General features: G+C 36.8%; 1 protein-coding gene across 2 annotated transcripts in view; it reads right to left on the bottom strand.

Annotated features, from left to right (window-relative positions):
- otud7a (OTU deubiquitinase 7A) overlaps positions 1–21,844 on the bottom strand; it is a 45,549-nt gene extending 23,705 nt beyond the window's left edge. The window contains exons 1-2 of one of the 2 annotated variants that reach the window (XM_008412259.2): positions 21,717–21,844; positions 3,418–3,547 (exon numbers count right to left, since the gene is read on the bottom strand). The gene's annotated coding sequence lies outside the window, so the exon portion shown is untranslated. Of the gene's footprint in view, positions 1–3,417; positions 3,548–6,531; positions 6,637–21,716 lie in introns of those variants that run through there. The other variant, XM_008412262.2, reaches the window with a different exon arrangement.
- Between the last annotated feature and the right edge of the window lie 2,546 nt (positions 21,845–24,390).

Genomic DNA, 24,390 nt, shown 5'->3' with positions numbered 1-24,390 from the left:
ATGGATGGATGGATGGATGGATGGATGGATGGATGGATGGATGGATGGATGGATGGATGGATGGATGGATGGATGGATGGATGGATGGATGGATGAGAAACCAAGTTATTGTAATCAATCAGACTGCAAAAGTTTAGAAAGTCCCTCTCACTGAACCATGTTGAAAGTAGCTATCCACAGAAAACACAGAACGGTGCTGGACCGTCCCAGGAGCTCCCAAAATCACTCAAAAATCACATCAAAGACACAGTCAAGATCCCACAAAAGAACCCAGAAGGCCAGAACAACATCTAAAGAACTGCATTTAAGGTACACTAGCCCCAGTCAGGGTCAGTGGTCATGATTCAACAATAGGAAAGAGACTGGACAAACATGGCAATAGATTCTGGACTGATCATACAAAACTTTAATGTTATGAAATATTTCTAAAACAGCATTAAAAATAAAAAAGAACAGCTCAATATTAGTGAAACATGGTGATAATGTAAGGGTCTGGGAGCTGCTTTCCAGTTAATGACCTCTTCTAGTAGTTGAAACCAAAAATCTCTTCTCTGAAATCTTGTCAGGCAATCAGTTTGTGACCTTAGGCTCAAGCACACGCTTGTTGTGCAGCAGGACAATGACACTATGCACACAAAACAGTTAACTACTGACTGGATAAAGAAAAAAAAAAAAAGAAGGCTTTGAAGTGGCCAAGTCAAAGTCCGGACTCAAATCTGGTTCAGTTGTTCTGGCATGGCTGTAAAACTGGCAGTTTGTGCCAACCAGTCATCCATCCATTTTCTTTACACCCTTGTCCCTTAGTGGGGTCGGGAGGGTTGCTAGGGCCTATCTCCAGCTAACGTTCCAGGCGAGAGGCGGGGTCACCCTGGACAGGTCGCCAGTCTGTTGCAGAGCATCACAGAGACACACAACCATGCACACATACACTCACACCTAGGGGCAATTTGGAGAGGCCAATTAACCTGACAGTCATGTTTTTGGACTGTGGGAGGAAACCGGAGAACCCAGGCAAAAACCCACGCATGCACAGAGAGAACATGCAAACTCCATGCAGAAAGACCAGGGCCGGGAATCAAACCCAGAACCTTCTTGCTGCTCTACCAACTGCACCACTGTGCAGCCCGCCAACCAGTCAGTGTGGCTGAATTAATTCTACTCTGTAATAAAAGTGGGACAAAGCAGGACTTTGCCACAAAGAGGCGTATTGGTTATCAAGTTGAGCAGTGCTTACTTTTTCATACATTTTTTTATGCATCACTATGTTAGATAAAAATTGAAATAATTATGTTGGAAACCAAGATCTACAAAAGTACTGATTTTTATCCTGTAGATAGAGATCAGAATTGTTTTTTCCAAACTAATTTTATAATTTTGCATGGAACAAGGAAAATGACCCAATCAAATTCCATATTTTTTCCATATTTTTCAAGACTCTGTAGGAACTCTAAAGAACAAAGTATTAACCAGAAATCTTTAGGTGTGAGTCAGAAACAAAACTTTACTTTGACCGAAAGTCAGGACGCCTGGTGCCCGTTTCTGTAACTGGATGATTAAGCACGGTGCTATTTAGTTGCTAGCTGGAGAGCATATTTGAAACTAAATAGCGCTGTGAATCTAATGATCAACAAGCGAGACACTATTGGGTCATAAATAACAGTTAACATGCAGATGCATTCACTTTTGTGGTTTGGGGAATAACTGAGTTCATGCATAACTTTCATTCCAGCACAGGCTGGGTGGGTGACAAAGGAACTGATCTCAGAGCACCAGCAGAAAAAAAACAAACACCCACAGGCATGAGACTGTGACACCAGGCCTTTGTGTGTAGACCGGCAGCCTGAAGGCTGAGGGGTTATTACTGCACAACCATGTCAGCAGGATGGTGAACAACAGAAAAAATAAATAAATGAATAAAACTGGACAATTATGAGTTTAGATCAGGAAGAAAATACGTAATGTGAAGAAAATGTATGTTGATCCGTTAGACCATAATTAAGCAGATCATGATAAGATAGATCTGAGTAATACTAATACAATACTTCTCTTTTTATTGTGAATATAAAACAAAATGCATGATGTTCCTTTCACTTCCCCGGTATTTGTGTTCCTTTGATTTTGTCATCTTCCTTCCTTCTCATTCCCTTCTCATTCCCGCCATAATAATCTTTTTGGATGGCAATGTTTATTAAACTGTTATATATATATATATATATATATATATAATATGTCTGAGATTTGAATGTAAGCAGTTAAATGTCGAATGTCTTTGCTGCAAAACAATATAGTTATGAAAACGAACATTTAAAATGTCAATGTCGTCAGTGTCCTTAAAGAGAAAACCACATCAACAGGAACTTCCATCAGACCTAAGCACAACTCAGGAGGTATTTTCTTTCTTTGGGGAACTAAAAGACTTCAATACTGCATAAAAAACCTAATGGGTGAACAGTAAGGTAACCTTTAAGAGAGAATATTGCTTTATAGCACTAGACACCTTGTTCCTTGTAGTGTGGAGCACAGACTAAAATAGTGGATTATTATATGACCTCACTTTCACCCAACCTATAAGCAGCAATGTTCAAATTGCTTTTCCATGTGGGAGTTAATTATGACTCAGAAACACCGAAAAGCGTGGTCTCACACCTGACGTAAAACAATGTGGGCCACAGAAATGTGCTGTCCAGCTTCCTCTTAATCAAAGTGACATTTTAGCAAATTTGTCAGCTATAATGAATCAGGCTTACAAATATGGAACGGCATTACAGCAGCAACAAAAACAAAAACTGACAGAATTCAACTGAAAGCTCCACTCTTAAGAGAAAACACAACAAGATGATTCAACTATTTCCACATCACAGCATTACAGACAGGAAGTACTGGATTTAACAGCTGCTGGTGTTAGTGAATGATTATGCATGCATGATGATGTGAAAATGACACAATATCGAGTGTCATCTTATGCATTTCTTTTAAAATATTTCATGATAAATTGTATTACATTTGTGTGTATGAACATATCTATGCTTAAATACAGTAGAATACCACTTTGTGAACTAGAGAGACGCTATCGCCCTCAGTAGACAACCATGAACCCTGATGGAAACAATCACTTTTCTATGCTGGTATATTAAATCCAGCCCATATAAAATAAGTGTGAAAGCCGAGGCAGTGGAAACTATGAAAATCAGTTTGAATGAAGAAAGGCCTGATGGGTTCTGCTGGAACAAACACAAACTCTCAGAACTGAAACTCAAAAGCAGCTAAAAGTAAAACACCCTTTTTGTTTTGCATAATTTCATAATAAAGAAAAAACAATAACAGGATGTCGATTTAATGTGAGCCACAGAACAGCTGAATGCGACAGTGAACGAAGCGAATAAAAGCCCTCTTGTCTTAGTTTGTCTCTAAACTTACATCCAGAGTCTTTGCTGACAGTTGGTGAGAAGCCATCTGATGACCACAGGACCGCCAGGATCAAACGCTGATCTAGTCCATGGCTTCAGTGGCAGCAGAGTAAAGGAAGACTCTGGAGAAGCAGAGAATCCTGGAAGACACAGAAAAACAGAGATCATCAAAATAAGTTACCAGACTTACTCTGAATAAGAAAACAAAAAAGACATACTAAACTAAATATAGGAAAAAAAAAAAAATCCTAAAATTGGCCGAGTTGAAGCATTAAGTTAATAATTTCTGAAATTAAAAGGTGGTATTGTAAAATACTTTTAGCATCTTAATGTTGCATCTATCCACAATGGTCTTTCCGCTGATCTGCTTCAGAAAATGTTGATCTCCTGAGATTTTCACTCATTGACCTCATCTCTCAGGTTTGCTGAGAATTGTCCCCCAAAAAAGAGAAAACATCTGGTGATTAGCAGCTTTGAGGATAACAATGTCATTAGAAAGGCAACAGTAGCTCAAATAACCACTTGTTACATCTAAGGTATGTTGAGTACCATGTCTTAATGAACTATTCATTGGCATGCTGAGAGGCACTCCAGTCAGCTAAGAACAGGAAACAAAAGCCACAAGTCGAACGAGCTCACCAGATTTGGACTGACAAAACATTGTCTAGTAGTGTAAGAAGCCTCTATTTCAGCGGCAATATTCAGATGGTTGGATCAGAATCGGGGAGAAATAGCATAAAATAATGGATCCATTCTGACTTGTAATCAACGGTCAGGCTACTGGTGGTTAAGAAATGATGTGAGGGATTTTCATTGTACACTTTTGGTTCTCCAGCTTCACTTGAGGTCTTCACGCTAATTATCATTCCAATAGAACAACCTTTGGGATGTGGTGATAAGAGAGGTTTGCAATTTTGAGTTGCCGGCTAAATAACATGATGCCATCATGTCAGTTGGGACCAAAATCTTCTAAGACAAAGCACAAAGCAAAAGAGGGTTGGACCCAATACTATCTAACCATAACTTATAGTCCCTGGTGAAATATTATGGATAATCTGGATTTGAAATCCCATTTCAAATCAATTTATTGTTAAATTAGAACAAAGTTTACAGTTTTTTTTAAGAAGTTCAAGACATTACTTAAAATACTTAAATATGTTTTTATATAAAATATACAAAATAAATATAACAATAAATATAACAAATATAGCAAACTCATTTAGGTTGGCACAATCTTAGGCAGAAGTAAATGTATTTTCTTTTGGTTTTAAAATAAAACGTCTTTGTTCTGTTCAGTGATTCAGTGGAACTAACAAGATGGAATTATTTAACCACCACATCAGGGCAACTGTGTCTGACTGACAATCAATACCTTTGTTCTAAGCGTAGAGATGGAGAGATGTATCAGTAACATCTTGAGTCATAATATTAACATAAATTGTAAAAAGCACAGGCACTAAAACAGAGCCCAGAGGGACACCTTTTTTGATATTTAGCAAATAGAAGGAAACACACTGCTTATGCTCAGACAAATTACTTAAAAATCATGCGGTGACCTCCAAAAGGTCTGTAAATTAATTAATATGAGTAGTTACTGTTAAGATTCAACAGCAGGTATTTCTGCTTCTTGTATCTCCACACAAGTCATTTATCTAACTTAAGAAAACATTTGTCATTGGGAAAAACCCACAAGCGAAAGTTGACAATCTGATTCATTAGTTCCCACAAAAGTTGTTTCAACACACTATTGCAAGTGAATGCTGTAGCCCTTTACACCTGGTCAAAAGATATAGCTTTGTTTGTCACTTCTATTTATATTTGCAACCGCAGTTTTACCTTTCACCTTGTGCAGAGACAGTAGTTTCAGACCAAAAGCCACCATGTCATTGTCACTTACTGTTTAAACCTTGAGTTTCAATGCTGCACGTAGTAGTGCAACACATAAAGCACACTGTGTTTTTTACTTCCTGAGATCAATTGGCCCAAGGGCACTTTGATCTAGTTCCTTCAGGTATATGGGGCGACTTTAAGGTTTAGATTATCTGAATCATCCATCCATTCATCCATCCAAAGCACAGAGAGCTTCATAGTCGTAAAAAAAAAGACTAATCTGAGAAAACTTGAAAAATAAATCACTTTCAAAGGAGGAACTGAAAAGAGGTAATAGTGCAGCTTACTGAAGAAGCTGTAAATCTATTTAAAAGTATTAATAAAAACAAATTATATATGAATAATATGAAGAAATTATAAATGCAAAAATCAAAGATGAACGGTTCCCCCATAAATTAATTGATTGCTCAGTACTGTGTTGCAGATAAAAGATGGGATAAAATATTTTTTCCTGAGAAATATTTCTTGCCACTTCTCATTAAATGAAAGTCATTTACTCTTGAAAGCTAACGCATATTTTTCTTTAAACTTTAGTCTTTCTCTAACATAGCACAATAAAAATGTAACAGTGACAAAGTGAGGAATGTGCATAAAACAAAAATTATTTCAACTTTAAGTGGAGGACTGGAGCAAACATTTAAATCTAAAATAAAGACAAATAGCAGTGCAGTTAAACTGATGACATCTTTGCCATAATTGTTAATAACTAGGAAGTACTTCATTTAAAAGCCAAACAGATGAAGAGCTGTGTCTTTAGTCTGCTTTAAAAACACAAAAAACTGAACAAAAGCAACAGTTGAAAGATCTAAAATAAATTTAAAAATGTCACATTTCTGTGGTAGATGTAAACCTCTAATGTCGTTTTAATTTTCCATAAATTGTCATTATGCTGAAACGCGCACGGTTTCCCATAATAGCTATAGATTGAAGCAATGTTTGATCTGTAACCAATCATAAGGTTGCTGTGTCAACTGTACTGAGAAGTCTATGATCCTGAAGATTGTTTAATATTTGATTTAATAATTCATGATGTTCTATATTAATACGTTTAAAATGTACTTTACAGAACAACATAGCCGTACCTGTGTAAAATTTGAAGATTCTGGAGCTCCTTTAAAATCAAAATCAGTCACTTCTTCAAAAAAATAAAAAATAAAGCACATCTTCTGCAGTTCCAACTGACAGTAAAGAAAAACGGTAAAGAATCTGGCTGATTAAACAACATAAAACTTACCTTACTTGGAAATGGCTCTGAAGGAATCTTATAAATCAGCTGCAGCCTCGCAGAACAACACTGGAAGCAACCAGAAACACGCTTCAACACAATCCCTACAGTCAGAAAAGTATTTATCATTCAGAACTCTTTTATACATAATAAAAAAAATGGAAATCTGCAAATGAGCTGCTGGCAATTTTTCCATGATGCACGTCTTAATGTGAATGTAGCCATCTTCCAGTAACAGGATGATTTATAGCTGAGATAATTGTCTCCATAGTGAGCAGTGATCGCCCACATGTGAGGCTGGTACACAGTAGGTGGGAGGTGAAAACACGCACTGAGACTCCAAGCTTTGCACTCCATCTTTTCCATAATGGCAAAATATTAATTATTAGGGTCAACAAGTGTTTATGCTTTTTTGTGTGGGTCTAAATAATATTTTAAAAAAGGTTCTTTTTTTTTAATTTATATTTATATTATTGCTATTGTAATGTTAGTGAAGGGAACATTTAGGAAGCACGTGGGCTTTGAAAGAAGTCACATCCTGTTCATTTATGTACATATATTTTATTTTAACCTCCACATAGGCGCCTTGTCAATTTTTACTTTATATTAGCTTCAGATTTGTTTAATTTTTAGGCTTTTAATATTTTTTCAAAAGCCAGCAAACAGGTATACGGTTTGTAATACAAAGGAGCAAAAAAAAAAAATCAACAGAAGCAGGCAATGCCTAAGGAGTCCAGACACAGGATATTCCTTTCTAATAAATATCCAGTAATGTTACAGAAGTACACAAAAAAATAATAAATGAAAAATGAAGCTGTAGCAACAAAAGCTGAATTTATGCTAAAGCTTTTTATACATCTGCTGCGATGCGCTGCCACGACTTGCTAAGGGTGCTGCCCGAAGCTGTCAGGTAGCCAATGTGTAACTGAACATAAAACAAATACTAATGCATCCAACTTTGAAAAGAAGAAACCGTTTATCTATAGGCAGCACACGGATAATAACATGAAATACATATCGGTAGCATTTCGTAAATAATTTTCTGAACATTGCCTGTAACATGATTGTTTTAAAAAAATGGAGAAGTCAGTGGTCGCTATTTTTAGCTTTTATTTAAGTCGTCTTCTTCAATGTTGGAATTAAACAGGCTCACACACATTTCCTAAGTCTCTCTTTCGTTGTCGTTCTCAATGCCACTTTCATCTCAAGGCAAATTCATTATACTTGTCGTCAAGTAGTAGACTAGCCTTTCAAAACCCCTTGGTAAAAAGCCATGTGGTGTTCAAAGTGTGAGAAAAAAGTACTGGCTTCTAGTCTGGAAATTACGGTCATCCTCATGTCCAGTGGATCCCTGCAGCTCCACCAAAGTTACCATGGACCTCTTCTCTACTTCACTAGTTAAAGCTCTGCCAGCCCAGGATGTTGTGTGTAGGTGGAAGCCCATGTCTTGGTTTGCAGCTATGCAATGACTTTTCCTTTTCACAAAACAGATTGAATGGTTCTCCTTGAAATAGGATATTGTTTAATAACCTACAACAATAGGTTATGAAACTAGGAGAACTTTCAGGAAGAAATTCTCTTCAGCTTTTTTCCTGACCTTTCTGCTGTGTTCCTTGGTCTTTATGATTTTGTTTGTTCACTAATGTTATTAGACCAGCTGCATTAACAATGACATACAATTACATGCCAGTAGACTCTCCTTCCTAGATATGTTGCAATGGATTTCATTAATGGACGCCACATTTATACATTACACTGTATCCTGGCCTACCACACAAATGTCCAATAAAATGCACTGAAAGTGCATGGCCGTACTATGACAAAATGAAAAAGTTCAAGGCTTATGATTACTTTTGCAAAACTCAGTACATTAATAAAACTTCCTAAAAGTCTTAATAAACTTAATAAAAGTCAGATCCTCCCCTTGCTAGTCTGAATTTTTGGGATTCTTCAGGCCAAACAGGGAGTAAAATCTACTTTGCTTTGGTTGAACCACTTGGCCGGCGGGCCGAACTGTGGCTTCCTCACCAAAGAGAGGGCGAGAGTTAAGCTGCAGCTTCAAGGGCCAAGCAGCAACAAGCTGTAAATGCTGTGTTGACTTTTAGATAAACAGCCCATGATCCCCCCTCTCTGGAGAGCACAGGAACAGATGCATGTCTTTTTATGTATGTGTGTGTGTGAATTTTACTGGTTCGCCACTCAGTGTGCCCTCAATATGTTAACCAATCTCAAAGCAAGTGCTTCCACAAAGCATGGACAAAACACAGAAGACGTATAAAACAAGGCATTCATTCCTACGCCGCACTTGTTCACATGCTCGTGTGCAGCAAAAATGTCAAGCCACCCTCTCAGTTATGGTCAGGCTGAAAAAAACCAAAACAAACAAAAAACAAAGCACGAGGCTTTCATTCCTACAACAATGGAAACAGCACAGATATTTATGATATGCTACTAGGCTGTGAAAGCAGAGAACATTTTCAACACCGTGTCGCAGCAAAACTGCTAATGTGCAGAAGCCAGAGAGATATGTTGAGGAAATAAATGAACACGCTTGTGGAAAAACACAATTTCCACCTCACATCAATATTTAATAATCACCAGTCTATTAGAATGATTGAAACAAGCCACAATTTACAAGCATAGGAAATGTTGTAATAGGGTGTTATGATGTACCACAAAAAAAAAGCAAAAAAATGAATATTTATTTATGTTTTACATTTAGAGCAAGGCACATTTATGAACATTTATGAACTGAGACTTTCAGTTTTGTCTTCAGATTAATCAGTATGTCTCAAAAAGTGGCCCTTCTTCCTGTACTGCCAAAATAGAAAGATTTTACTTATGTTGTTGGAACATATTTAACCACAGGTATATGAAGTATTAAAACACTGATGTGCACGGTTTGCACTTCTAAAAAGAATGGCACAATATTCAGAAAATATTTAATTGCAATTATACTGCTGAAAATTGCGATAATGACTGATCCTGTTTAACCCACGTTACCAGGATGCTTTTGTTGTTGTTGATAAACCAAGTCTTCATCACTCTCCATTGGCTTCATCATCTCAACCACTAATTTGAGATGGGAATTTATTACTAATATGAAGAGCATGAATGCCTAACACTTGAAACATAAAACCCAATTACGATATTGTACACATCACCACTGTGAAGAAAATTACACTTCAATATATTGCACAATCCTATTTCTAAATAATTCTATTGGAATATGTTTCAAAAGTTCAAAAGATATTCAATGCCACCAAGGACCCCATAGGCCCCAGCCTATCATGATAACGCATTTGAATTGAATTGTGTGGAGTTTAAATTAAATTCTACAAAGACATCTTCCATCTTTCTTCTTCCTGAAATTAAAAAGATGTGCTGCTTTCTGCATCCTAAGGGAAAGATGCTGCTGGTAGCAGTGATGTCTCTTTGCATCTAAATGCTGCTCTGCACACTGCCTGCACTGCACATTTATGAACTACAACTCGTGTTGTCAACTTGCTCTCGAGAATAATCACAATTTCCAATACACTACAAATAAAATGGAAGGGGTTTTTTTTTTATACAGAAAAACAAGATTTTGTTAAACAATTTCCAAATTTTCCTCACATACTATATTACATATATCCTATACAAATAAAATGAAAAACATTCAATATCGTAGCAGGAGAAAATATCAAAAATTAAAAACTGAAGTGACTTGACTTGAACTATCTATACTGAAATGTACAATGCAATTCCATTTTCTCAACACATTCTTTATGTGAAGTCGTAATTTACAGAGTTTACAAAGGATGTAAAAGAAAACGATTCCAATGTCAAAGGTATCAGCTAGGAGAAGGGTATAAAATTAAAACTACTGCTTCATTTACACACCATGGAACAGAGAAGCTCACCAATATTAGCATAAGATGTGGGACAACTAAAAATCTGCTGACAACTTTCCAACCACACTACAGATACCAGACCTGGCCAATATTTTCCAAACCCTTGAGAAAAAAAGTTGTATGAATGAAACCACGCTTTCATTTATAAAACCAAACCAAACTTGGACTTGGTATAAAAACAAAAGACGCTGTGTGTAGAGTGGAAGACAGAGACAATATCATTATCTTGACTTATATTTCTTCAGACAGAACTGAAGTGTTTGTCAAGTTATGCTAATTAAACTAACTCAACCAGAAAATTGAGAAGAATAGAGATTCCATTCTTTGTAATTACAGTGAGTCACGGCATGCATTCAAATAAAAATACAAAATGACAAAATTAGGGGAAAATTAAAGATTTGAAATTGCCTAATGAGACTTTAGAAAAAAACCTGACAGAAAAAACCTGGTGCGGTCACCAGAAGGGGACAATGGGATAAGAGACGTATTCACAATCTGATAGGTTTGTTACCTAAATATTACAACTAGGTTAATATTATATGACTGTCAAAAATATATTTTTGTTGTTATGCTTCAAAAATGATCTGTTTTTCTCCTGTTGTGTTAACGACTGCATTGGGCTCTTATACTGATTTTAACAATAAGTTTGAAGAACTGTAGCACAGCACCAATCTGTTGCCCAGGCCATTTATACCAACAATCCGAGCTTTTACCATCTATGGCACCTCTGAGTCAGAATCAGAATTAATTATCACAGCGATGATGCTGCGGTTACCCAAGTGACATTTACTTACAACAGGAAGATTCATTATTATCTAACATATCTGGGGAATTTCTAACCTGTAAAATAATTTCCTTTCATTAAATCTAATAACATGGCCTTGGCTGGCCATGCTTGGAGTTTGCACAAATAACTAAGTTTCTATGTAGACCCTGTTTTTAAGGTGTAGCTGACTCTCTAGCCCCATGTCACCTGGAATAAATCCCTGCTCTCGTGACTCCGAACACAACAAAATGATCTTAGTTATAAAAAAAAGATAAATTTTTTTGTATGCTCTTGTTTACGTACAAATGAATTAAAAGAAAGGCATACCAGAAAGTGAGAAACTACTTTTTGAAAACAGCCGATAATCACTCTCCTGTCCTCAAAGGTAAATCAGCTCCTCCGTTCTGACAGAGAAGCAGTTCATCCAAACAAAGAGCCGGGTGCTGAGAGGCAGAAAATTAGATCTTAACTCTTTACTTTATTTTACTTTACTTTAGAGAGATATTCATAAAAAGTCACCTACAACTTTTTTTTATATTTTTTTGTACATGTTGCATATTACAAAAAAACAATAATTTGAATTTGGCATCAAGAAAAGAAATGGAAAGACTAAAATAACTAGTAACTCTCTCCATCTCCATCCACATCAAGTGCTCCGGGCAACAGTCAAATTGCCGTAATAATGCACACATTACTTCTGATCAACATCTGCATCGGCTCTTAGAACATGATGTAAGACCAATAACATAACCGTAGCCATGTTATCCGTCAACACGTCATGTTCAGAAGAAGGACACAGCTTAGTTTGTCCTGATCTCTGCTTTGATTCTTTGTTTTTGTTTCAGAAATAAGAAACACCCACAGCCATGCAGCTAAGCTGCCTGGAAATAAAGTTCTATATAATCTCCTGTCAACTCAATAAGTCAGAGCGAAGCATTGGACTATGTCAGGTTGGTCTGATCGCAGTCAGGTCATTCTATGTCACAGCACAAAAAAAAAAAAAAAACCTCTCAGATCAGGTCAGTGAGTGGTACCAAGCAGGGTCCTAAAGCTCTGCTCCAAATTCTTCTAAGTCAAGTATGTATTTAATGAGATCTCACAAAATCGAGCTCATTCCAACAATCGCTTTGATGATTTTCAGCTTTGCCTCCATTAACATGTTTTGCTGGATTTGGTTGACTTTGTTTTTTTTGTTTTTTTTCATTTTAGACAAAATAATAAAAAATAAACTTACTGAACAGAATCATTTGGCTGCATTTGATCATTTTCACTACATCCAACAGCCACACATTAGAAATATATTTATAATCTATTTTATTTGTTATTTTTAAAACAATGAAAAGAAATGTGCATTTATTGCCAAATCAACTAAAATCTAAATGCAACTATTACATTTAAAATAAATAATATATTATATTTATCATATCTAGCTACTTTTCCAATATACACCAGCCTCAGGACAGCTTACTGCCATTGTAAAACTATGTATTTAGAATCCAAACCAGTTTTATTCACAACGTTTGTGCACATAACAATCTGCTTTGGATCAGCTTCACTCTCTTCACTCTCAATATCTGCAATCTGTTGATTTTGAAGTTTCCAGGCTCTTTATGGGTTTACCAGATGTATCTGAACTCTTCTCAGGCAAAAGCTTTAATGTGCTCACCTCTGAAGGATATATTTATTTCAAAATGATATGAAAAATATTTAGAAAGCATAACTTTGCTGACTTTCCTGTTCTTGTAACAAGTGCAGACCTATTCTTGACAAAAATGCCTTCATTCTAAATGCCAGACTAAAAACAAATGAAACTCTTTAGTTTTCTCATCAGAGCAGTTAACACGCTTACCTCTCAGCAGTCTGGGTGGGGACTATCCCTGTCACTGAATGGGTGTCTCCTAATTATACTAAATAAATTAAAAAGTGCGGGTTGTTCGATTCAACTTAATTCAGTTATTTATATAGTTCCAATTCACAACAAATGTCATCTCAAGGCCCTTTAAATAACTAATTTCAGTTTACTCATACATCCAATTTATCCTACTTCTCAAACAGTGCTTTATGTTCAGTTCATTATTCAAATGACCTTAAATTTAATCTTAATAATAATAGTAATAGTAAAAATATGCAGTTTAGTGCATTTAGAAGCAAGCAGAGGAGGTAGGGTCACAGAACCTCTGTTGTTTGATGTAGCATCTGAGATAAATATATTAAAAAAAACAAATAGTCGAGAAACTGGACTTGCACACTGCAGAAAGCTCCAGAACGAGTGAAGAGAGACGCCCCAGACTGTCGAGAGAGCAGTGAATCTGAGGCATGAAATCAAGATGGCTTTTCGGTAGTTATGTTCTTAGGGATAAATTATAAAAACACGTCCAAGCCGCCACTGCAATGTGAGATATTGAGGGAATTTGAGTTGATACAACTTAAGACCACTTCCTGTTTTGACTGATCTGCAAGCTGCTGTAACTTTAACAACTGACATTTTAAGCTTCATCTCTGGAAAAGCAACAGATGCAGGGCAGAGGTCATCTTGTAGGTTTTCTAAAGGCACGGAAAAGTCTGGGTCAGTGATCTGCAACCTGTCTCTCTTCAGGCCTTCTGCAGTAGCTCTTTATAACTTTAATGATGTAGAACATATGACTTTTTTTCAATGCAAAGGCAATGAAAAACTTAGTTTTTCATGCTATATTTATTTGGAATCTCTAGAACTTAATGGCACTAATTATACAAGGAGTTCTTTTCCTTTGTTTTTGTCTGTTGTCACAAGACAGCAGATTCCATTTCAATTTATTTAAAAAAAAACAGAAGTTTTCATAGCGATAACAGTTATGTTATCGTTTCTTGTAAAACTGTGATGTGATAAAATCTGATATAAAATTGGGATTCTTCAAAGCAAATGCATTTTATATAGTAGGTGTTCAAATACCGCTTTTTTTTTTTTTTTTCAAAGGTCCATTTAAGTTTTGTAGTTTTAGATAAATTGTATTTCGTCATTAGAAGAGATGGCAAAATGACTGCTTGGATCACCAAGCTTGCGGTCTAGGTGCTACAATTCAAAGCCTACAATAAACTTTTTAGTTAAAGAAATTATATTTTAAACAAATGTCTAATCAACGTATATTTCAAATGTAATGAAAGGCAAACCAACTGTCCAAATAAATGATTTGTTTCCTTTTGTTAGCCAATAGGTCATTAAGCTTTTAAAACATCAATATCCATGTTAAACTGTGTTTAATATTACACCTACTGAAACATATTTACTGTAAATAGCATGCTGAACTCGGGGTAAAACATACAGTTGTTATAACATCAAGTTATAGCTTTAACAGCTGTGTTTCTCCTTACAGCTGTTAAAGTTTTAGTGCTTCCTCCTGCACATAAACATTGGTTAATTTATGCAGGTAAAACCCACGTAACAAAATGTAACAAACCTGCTTCAGCTTCAAAAATCATAAAGTCTTAGCTCAGTTCATTGCATCAACTGTAGTCACTCCCACACACAGCTCAACCTGTTATAAAAACACCAAACAGAACTCTTCCTGCTATGCACCAAACAAATATCATCTCTCCTCATGTACTTTTTTAAATAGTTTTGCTCAATGTTAAACGCTGCAATCTTTTCATTCGAAGGCGTCACCAGTAACTTAAATCTGTAACTGAAGTTTGATTTTTGGTTCAGTCGGCTCTGTGCTGAATTTTCAAATTTGTTCTCACTTTCTCCTCCTCATGATTGTTTACACCACACAAACACCCACAAACATTATTTGTGAGTACGCAATTTGTTTTTAGAATTTCCCGTTTATTCATGGCTAAATGCAGAAAAGATGGAGACAGGCTAATTTGTGCTTTGCCCCACATGTGCTCAAAGCCATGTATGTCAAAATGAAGGATATAGTCTGAAGCCGTAGGACATGGACAGGGTGGCTACTGTGCTACCAGAGCTGCTTGTGTTAAAACGAGGGGAAAAAACATTCTCTCCTCCACTGATATATATATATATATATATATATATATCTGAAAATTCTAATTAAAACTACGTTCAAAATCCCAGACAATTGGTAATCCTTTACAAGGTGCTTTCCTGAGAAATAAAAACAGTACTGGCCAGTTTATTTAATTTCCCTACTTTTAAATTTTATCTTTTCCTACTAACGTTTTGGGGCTTTAATTATAAATTTGTCTAAACCACCATTAATTACAACTTTGCTAGCATCACATTTTAAAAAATCAGTAACAAGAAGCTTTCAAGATTAATAATTAAAATACAGGAAAACAGAACAAACTTTTACACATTTTAAAATAGTGGTTTTCCTCTGGCATGTTACATAAAGTAGAGGTCAGAGTTTAGGTTCTTAAATATTAAAAACCTCAGTCAAGAAAATCATTTAACCTGAAAATTACAGTGTGTTTTTTTCCCCCCCAATTCAAGTGGTTTAAATTACATCCGGAGATTTATCAGTACCTATAAAACTGAATATAAAATATTTTGCAATGGCCACGTTTTGTAATATTCAGCAACAGAAACTAAATTTGAACTTTTACAGATCATAATGTGATCCTACGGTCGCACTATTTTCTTCACTTAGTTGTGCCCATCAAAACATCTGTAAACTTTGTTCTTCATTCCATTTTAAGGACACATCTGTCCTCATCTGATTGTTGTAGTCTGAGTAATTGCTCCTCATTTTAACCTCCCCAGCTAATTTTGAGCATGTTTTATAGCATACTTTCTGCTGCAGATGCGTTCTCACAGCTGCGTCCTGACGGAGCACAAAGCGAGGATGTGACGCAGAAAGCGTGCCATGAAAATCGCAGCGTTTTGTTTATAGTTCTCCGGGATCGGACAACAGGGCTCGTTATAATGGGAGCATCAGCAAAAATAAAAAATAAAAAATACGTTGAGGCAGCAACTTGCGGCAGCACGCTCACTTTTTTATCATAAATTCATATTTATATTTTTATTTACTAATAACTGCTTTTACACTTTAACGTAGTCTGCCACTTCATAAAGAACTTTATGAGCGGCTTATTTTAAAGATTCTGCATGCTTTACAAGGAGAAGATAACAAAAAACAGATAACCACGCGTTATTTATTTATTTTTTTACTTTCAGTACAAAATGAAAGATGTAATGAGTAGCCTAATATACGCACACTAACTTGCCAAACTACAACGTCTCAACAGCTATAAATGTGATAGAATGACAACACCCTGAAAAACCAATCAAGTGGGGTGTTTTTTTGTGTTTTTTTTTTCACAGAGGAAGAAGCGTGACCTATTTTTCCTGAGTGAATGAAATCTTGTGAATCTGAATTGAGTCACCAGGGGTATCCGGTGCAACAGTGTTCGGTTTGATTTATAAACGGCTCCTTTGCTGATTGGAAGGCAGTGCAGGGGATGGCTGTGCCCTGTAGGCTTTGGGATGGGGACGTCACAGTGGCAGACGTCTCCAGGAGGCACTCTCCTACCAGACTCAGCACCAGACAGGGGAGGCAGCAATGCAAATGAAATTAAGAGCAAGAGGAGCAAAGGCCTAAAACAAAACCATGACGTCTGACTTAGATGACTGCATGCGTCACATTTTAATCTGAAAATAAAAAAGGTAGGCCACATAGGACACTGATGAACAAGTTGTCCTTTTCTTTAAACCTTAATCAGAAAGAAATCCAAAACGAGCAAAATACTATTATAGACCCATCTTTCATCTCAACAGCCATGTCAGGTACTGACCATACTGTGTCGTACATATGCAAAGTTCATATTACATAAACAGTGGAGTAAAATAAAAAGCAAATATTGTCTGTAGTATATTTTCATTCAACATGACACTTAAAAAAAACTAGGCGGTGTTCTATAAGCCTGAGAATTTCATAATGGTCTATTTAAATTGTCAATGAAGCATTAAATCTAAGCGATACAATCGTTTTCTTTTAATGTAATTAGCCAAATTGCACAATCTGTGATTGAAGTACTGCTGTGTCTAAAAACAGATAGTTTTGGTTCAAGAATTTGAATTAAAGATATCTTGTTTAAAGCTAAAGCACAAGCCTTTAAACTAATCTTTAGCCTATCCTTGGTCATAACCAAGATTAGGAACTTCAGGGAAAATGGTGGGTATAACATTTGGTTGAAAAAGATAAGGTAGTTAGCAAAGTCTGGCCAAATTAATAATAACAATGCAATGTTATCTTCCCCCCTAATATTGTGGAGTCTTATTGGTTACTGAACAAATGAATTAACAAACTTTTCAAGTTTTCAGATTTGGAACTGGAACGCCACTAGATAGGGAAGGATGTCATTACCAGATCCAAGTCTGGATGTAGAACGACCCATTTAAATTAAAAACTGTTTAGCATTATTCTGCAAAACATTATCTGTGTGCTTTACAGACATACTGTAATAGGTTCTGTTGTCCACACCAATATGTCATATCAATCTTTGATATATTAAAATCTACATATTTGCTTGGTTAAACGTAGCTCTTGATAGTACACAACACTGTTCTGCTATCAAGTCATATCTGAGCAAAGCAGCGACTCTAAGATGGCCACCACAGCCTCATCACCTTTCCCCATTATGATTATCTAGCAGGACCCCTTCTGCGAGCTTCCACGACCTCTGGCTGACCTCTCTCCCCCTGTAGACACAACACTTACCATTCGCTTCTTCACCTGCAGATACGTCTGAAGAACAGCTCCCACTTCAAAGCTGTGCACTGATTGAACCATGATTACAATAGGCACTTGACTCGTTCATGTCCTCTAGAAACTAAACTTTCAGGGGATCAGGCATGAAGGCATGGAGTTCTTTTCAAAAGGAAACGGTGGATGGAGAGTCATTTGCAGGTTCTTTTAAAGTTATTTAGTTTCATGATATAAATTAATAAAAGGGAGCCGCTTATTTCCCAATTCCAAAATAATAATAATTAGACTCTAATAAACAATATCAGCTGGACTTATCTTGGTGATATTTGGGCCCCTATTTTTTTTTAAAAGGTTTTTATTGTCTCTAGTGGCCTTTATTTGATAGTTATTTGACAGGAAAGTTGGTAATGAGAGATGAGGAAGGACATGCGGCAAAGGTTGCCAGGCCGGGAATCGAACCTGCGACAGCCGCGTCGAGGACTAAGGCCGCCATGCGTGGGTTGTGCTTAACCCCTGCACCACCACAGCACACCCAGGGCCCCTAATTTGTCATATTTTCTAAGAATTGTTTTCAGATGAAACGGGGTACAATGCAAAGATTTTAGATTATATCATACAATTTCAGTGGATGTAAAATGTCTACATGTATGTTATGATGCCAGATTTCAACAAATTAAAATAAAGTAGACCAATAGAAATAATTTAGGAATCTTTTATTTTACCGTTAATGCAACTCATGGCCTATGTCCTAATAATAATAATAATAATAATAATAATAATAATAATAATAATAATAATAATAATAATAATAATAATAATAATAATAATAATTGTTTGTTCTTGTTATATTTTAAAACAACTGCTTGAAAAAAAAGTGGATAGATAACTGAGTACAGCCTTTTTTTTTAAAGAAGGGACTGTGCTCAGTACAACCCAACTCATTCAAACTCATGTTAAATAGGAGTCAGTACACACTTGCCATAATTTAAAGGCATCTGGTTAACCACAAATAAAGCTCATCTGTTGCAACCGGTGCCCTGCGATGGACTGGCGACCCTATCCAGGGTTCACTCTGCCTCTCACCCGAAAGGTCTCGCTGGAGAGAAGCACCAGCACTGCTCCCAACCCCACTGGGGACGAGGGCATAAGAAAATGGAAGGACGGATGTCGCAACAGGCATCTCCTGTCTCTACTTAGTAGCACAGCCAAGGTCCTGAGAGAGCTTCCAAATTATCAGAGGGATCTGATCTTACTGTCAAAAGGTAAGAAGAAAGAGCACCAAAAGATTACCAAGTGAAGAAAATGTACTTGTTTGTTTGACAGTTTTTATCTTGACTATTTCTACTATTCTTAATAAAATGTCGATTTACTGCATGCATTTGTTTTGCTTGGTCAGCCCTTTGACTGTCACTTGAAAAGTGCTATATAAATAAAGCTGAATTGGACAGTGCTACCGTATTAACGGCAATGGGAAGTTAACCTAAACACGATGAAAATGAGAATGAAACTGCTCAGCTAACCTGGTAAGAGGCTTACGGCAATACTAAAAGAGCTGGAGAAATTACTGACATGTACTGGCTCTGTAGTACATGTGACAAAAAATATTTTACATTTTTACTAAGTCTGGGCTAGAGGGTCTTTGTAGATCTCTTGAAAGCATGTAATAAGGGCAAGTCTTATTACATCAAGGCTGTCCCAAACTTTTAGGACACAATTTTAAAAGGTATCTTTGATTAAAAAACACCAAACACTGCATAACACCAAAGAATACACCTACAGTGAGGCAAGAGTGTGGCAGCATCATGCTTTCAGACTGTGTTTTTTTTTTGTATGTTATTTTTCCTCTGGAACTGAGTCAAGCAGGAGGAAATTATGAATAGTTCCAAATAGGAGTAAATGCGTAGGCCTGTTTTAAAAAGCTGAAAGACAAAGACTAACTGTATCGTTCAGCACAATAACAACGACCACAAGCACACACATCCAGATCAATGTTTCTTAACTCGAAGAAGTTTCAAGTTATGGAACAGACCAGTCATTGTCCGGAGCTGAATCTCACTCAACGTTTTTGGAGTGATTTGAAAAGGGCTTTGGGCAGGAGATCAGTTTGGGGATTTTTGTGGGAATGTTTTGCAATGAAATGTTGATGAATAATACTAAGATGTGCTACGCAGGCAGACTTCGATGCAAAAAGACTGAGTTCTGCAAACAATATTTCAAGAAAGTATTAACTGAAGTGTAAGGAAACATTTATGAAAGCGTATAGATTTAGGTTGTTTTGTTTTTCTTCTGAAAGATTTCAGGTTTTTTTAGTAAAGTTGTAGAGACTATAAGTCACATAAAGAATGAAAATTAAGAGACAACATATCCTGGTCTCCTATTTTACTCACACTAGAATAAAATGACAAGTTGGACATGATGAATATTTAGCTCCATTATTCTTAATACATGTTAATTTTCTGGGACAGACGGATGCACAGTGTAAGTATCTGGAGCCAAAATTTGTTTGTTTCTGATACAAAATGAGAGTCAGAAGAAAACAAACTGACAACACTTTGGTTGGAATTAAGTAATTCAATTGACGCACAGGTGGACTGACCCAGAGCAAATGTCATGTTAATAACACAGTCAATTCGTTTGAAATTATCTGATGAAGGTATCTCTCCGCTCGGGTATTTGATGTGCGTGGCGGACACAGATGTTACAAGGGCCTGTCATTCTGGATCAGTCCAGGAACGATTTGATAAAGCAGCACTGCCTCAGAGACACGAAAGCCCGACCAGGTTCAACAACGACAACAACGATAGTTGTCTCTGGCTCTGCTGAATGCCAGAGACCGACAACAGAATTCACTGTGGCAACTGATCAGGTGCCAGGCGCCCTGTCCCCAGTGCCCCGCTGCACCCAAAGCCTCCACAGAGCTGACGTCGGCCTGGCTCGGCCCGGCAGCCACGGGGCCTGCTTTAGTAGCTCTACCTTCCAACTATCTGAGCTACCTGCTGTCAGCCCCCTGTCTTACGAATCAGACCAAAGCGATCAGACATGACGGGGAAGTGTTGTAGAGTTGAGATGACCTGATGTTAAAATAAATTAAAAAAAATATTTAAAAAATCATCATCATCATCATCATCCTTTAATTCAGGTAGGAGAAATGTGAAGCGGCTCAGTGTTATTATGTAGGTCTTTGTCAGGGAATAAGAGTAGGGTTTAAAAATACCACAGCAGTGAATCAGTGGCCTCACTATCTTCACAGGCAGGCATCGGTAGATATTGTGAACAAGACCTACAGTGATGTAAAAGCAGACAGATGTGTTCTTCCTGCATTTCATAATGTGCACCTTAAAGTGAGACTTGATGCTTTTCTTCACCATCAACACGTAGAGCCATCTGGCCTAAATAAACACTCATTTTTAATAGCCAATATCTGCAAATATCAAACATGGTAACAATAATATCTATATGGGTGCACACCTTAACATTTGAAATTTTAATGACCAGCTAACATCACACAATCCACCCATTAGTCTCATAATTAGGCTATAATACATCGCTACTATAAGGTTCTACATGACAAAGGTCTGTGACTAAGCATGCAGATGCATGTTTATACGGCGTTTTACTCCCATCAGCCCGGCTGAAGTCTCATCCCGAAGAGCCGATGAGGTTTTTAGGGGGGCCTCAATGTGTCTGCCTTCGAGCTAAAATAAAGCCAAGCGCACGGAACCTGAAGTTGATTTTATCGAAGCACGTACTCGCATAAAGACAGGTGCACCTGTCTGCAGTGTGCAGTCTTTTGTTTTTGACAGCAAATGAGCCACGGGTCGTCCAGTCGCGCGCATAACGTGGGGATTTTGCGATAGAACAAATGAAAATCGGCTCAAGCCGTCTTACCGTTGCCTTTTCAGTCATTGCTCCCCATCATTACGTTTTCGGCCCAGACCTCTGACGAGCCGTTTATTCCAATCAGGCTGTCTCACTCACTCTCTCACTCCCTCCCTGCCTGTCTGCCTCCCTGCCTCTTTCTCTCTCTCTCTCTCTCTCTCTCTCTCTCTCTCTCTCTCTCTCTACATCTTCCTCTCTCTCTCTCTCTCTCCATCTTTCTCTCTCTCTCTCTCTCTCTGTCTCTCACTCTCTCTCTCTCTCTCTCTCTCTCTCTCTCTCTCTCTCTTGCTCATCCCCATGTCATGTTTCTCCGCTGCAGCAGAACCAAGCCGCGCCTCCTCCGCAAGCGCCGTGACGTCCGCGAGTGACCCCGGCGGCACCTCCAAGGGGGCTCCGCCAGGTGTCGCTGTCTTTGAACAAAAAGATTAATAAACAAGTCAGTGCATTGAAATTTTTTTTGTTTTGTTTTGTCTTAAATTCGCACTTTTGGTCTTTCTATTGTAAAAAAAACAAAACAAAAAAACAAATCAACTATAAGCATTAATATTAATACTATTTTTAAAAAAACGCAAAATAATTAAAGATGGCCGCACATTTCATTCATGCATCTTATCTATAAAGTCCATTTTTTAAAATAAAAATACTATTTAGTATAATAAAAATGTATCTTGTTCCTGATATAGTTTTACATGCTCATGTTTATCTTTGTCTCAGCTCTTTAGACCCAACATTTTTTTATTGTGACAGCAAAACATTATTCATAGCAGTAACCAAAAAGGCTTCAATGACTGAAGAGATTTAAGCTTATGAAAAAAATCTGTTTCTACAAGTAAGGGACACAAATCCAGACTCACATGTGTTTCCGTTTGATCCTGAATATTTTGTCCTCAATTTCTGTCTTAGTGGTGAAGCATCATCAACATTTCCAACTCCTTTGTCTTTGTTACTAATTGTGTAAAAAAACTGTAAATACCACTTTGACTGAAATTTGCAGCCATCCACGTGGACTATCAAAAGGTCAGCATCATAATGTTGTGTAATGAAGAAACATACTTCATACTTCAGTTACTTCAATTCACACAACACATAGTTGGAAACTTTGCCACAAAAGGGCGTTTCAAAAGGACAATAAACACAAAAACACATCAAAACTGTTTTGAAAGAGGACAAAGTTGGTTATTATTTTCCCTTTCATTTTTTCTGTTTTTAATTTTTTCTCAGATACTCAAATCATCAAACAAAATAAAACAAACAAAAAAATCGCTCTTATTGTTGAATCAGGAAATCTGATCTCAGTTTTGCAGTACCTTTGATGTTATTCTGGTTTATTTTGTGACTCCTGGTTGAGTTACTGGGCAATTCTGGTAGGGTGACCACCCCTGTGAAGGTATATTCCCAATATAATCACATTTGTGGACAGCAGGCATCACTGTGCTTCATTCCCAAAGCCTTAGAAATGGCTCTATAACTCGTTTCAGAATGACACACATTATATAGATTAATTACACACGGATTGAGGTTGGCAAGCTTTTATTTTAGCTAATTTTGATGTTTTTCATTTTATAGCTAATGCAAAAACAACATTTTCTAAAAGATTAAAATATAATACCAGACCAAATAAATAAAGGAATGTGGGCTGAATGAAAGTATTCTTACTACCTGCTGAAATGCTGTTATTTTCAAACAGTCTGATTAAAATGCCTCATCATTCAATTTATTGAATCTCTAAACACTTCACTTAACTGACTAAAGCTATTCAAAAACACCTTCAGGTTATTTCAGATAAACTCATTTATTTTTTTGATTCTACCTTATGCTCTCGAGACAGTCCAAAATGAGTACGAAGAAGGTATGACAAATAGTTTGTAAAAGGTGAATTATCTTAATCTGTTGTGTGCCTACAGGTAAAAATCTCATCAGAATGTAACCTTGTCCTTTTCCCATAGTAAGAATATTTCACATCACTCTGAGTCCTTGACTTCTGTATACGAAAAGAAAGATATCCTTATCTTTGGAACACTCTTCCTCTGTGAGAAAGTAAACAAATTCTCTTCAGAAAATGGTGGAATCAGTTTTTCCTAGCGGTTAACAAATATAGATGTAGCAAAACGTTTAAACCGTGTGTACTTTGAGAGACGAGTCAGTGAATCGGTGTGAGAGACGCCAGCTAACAACTGCGTCTACAACAAGTTGGATCCATTTATTTAAAACTCAGTTCTGATTATTTTTTGTTCACTCGAATGTTTTGAATCTTTCAGCAAGATAGATTTTCTGGGATGCTGACATTTCTAAATTTCAAGACTGGAACAGCGTTCCAGCATCAGAGTAAATCACCGGGGCAGACACCACCAGTGTGAGTCACTGTTGACGACCTTTTTTCTTCAAACAAGGACAAGCGACCTAGAGCAGAAGCCTGAGCTGGTTTTGAGAAAGTAAACAACATTTGACCCAAAATGGAGGTACTCCCATGACGTGTCATTTAATAATGTTTTCTGGTTAAGCTCCACACCTTCCTATGTTGAAACCCCTTTCATAAATTCTTCCAAACTGTCCCCCAGACCAATAAGATGACAGTTAAACTTGCACATGCAAATTACTCTTTTTTGTTGCATAAATTAAGTTCTTGCTTATTTTACTGTTCCAGAAAAAAAAGTGAGAAATAAGATTGAATCCTTATCAGCAA

Source organism: Poecilia reticulata, linkage group LG6 (genome assembly GCF_000633615.1).
Source record: "Poecilia reticulata strain Guanapo linkage group LG6, Guppy_female_1.0+MT, whole genome shotgun sequence".
Classification (NCBI taxonomy): domain Eukaryota; kingdom Metazoa; phylum Chordata; class Actinopteri; order Cyprinodontiformes; family Poeciliidae; genus Poecilia; species Poecilia reticulata.
Note: the sequence above shows the minus strand (reverse complement) of the source record. Positions and strands in the feature narration are given on the sequence as shown.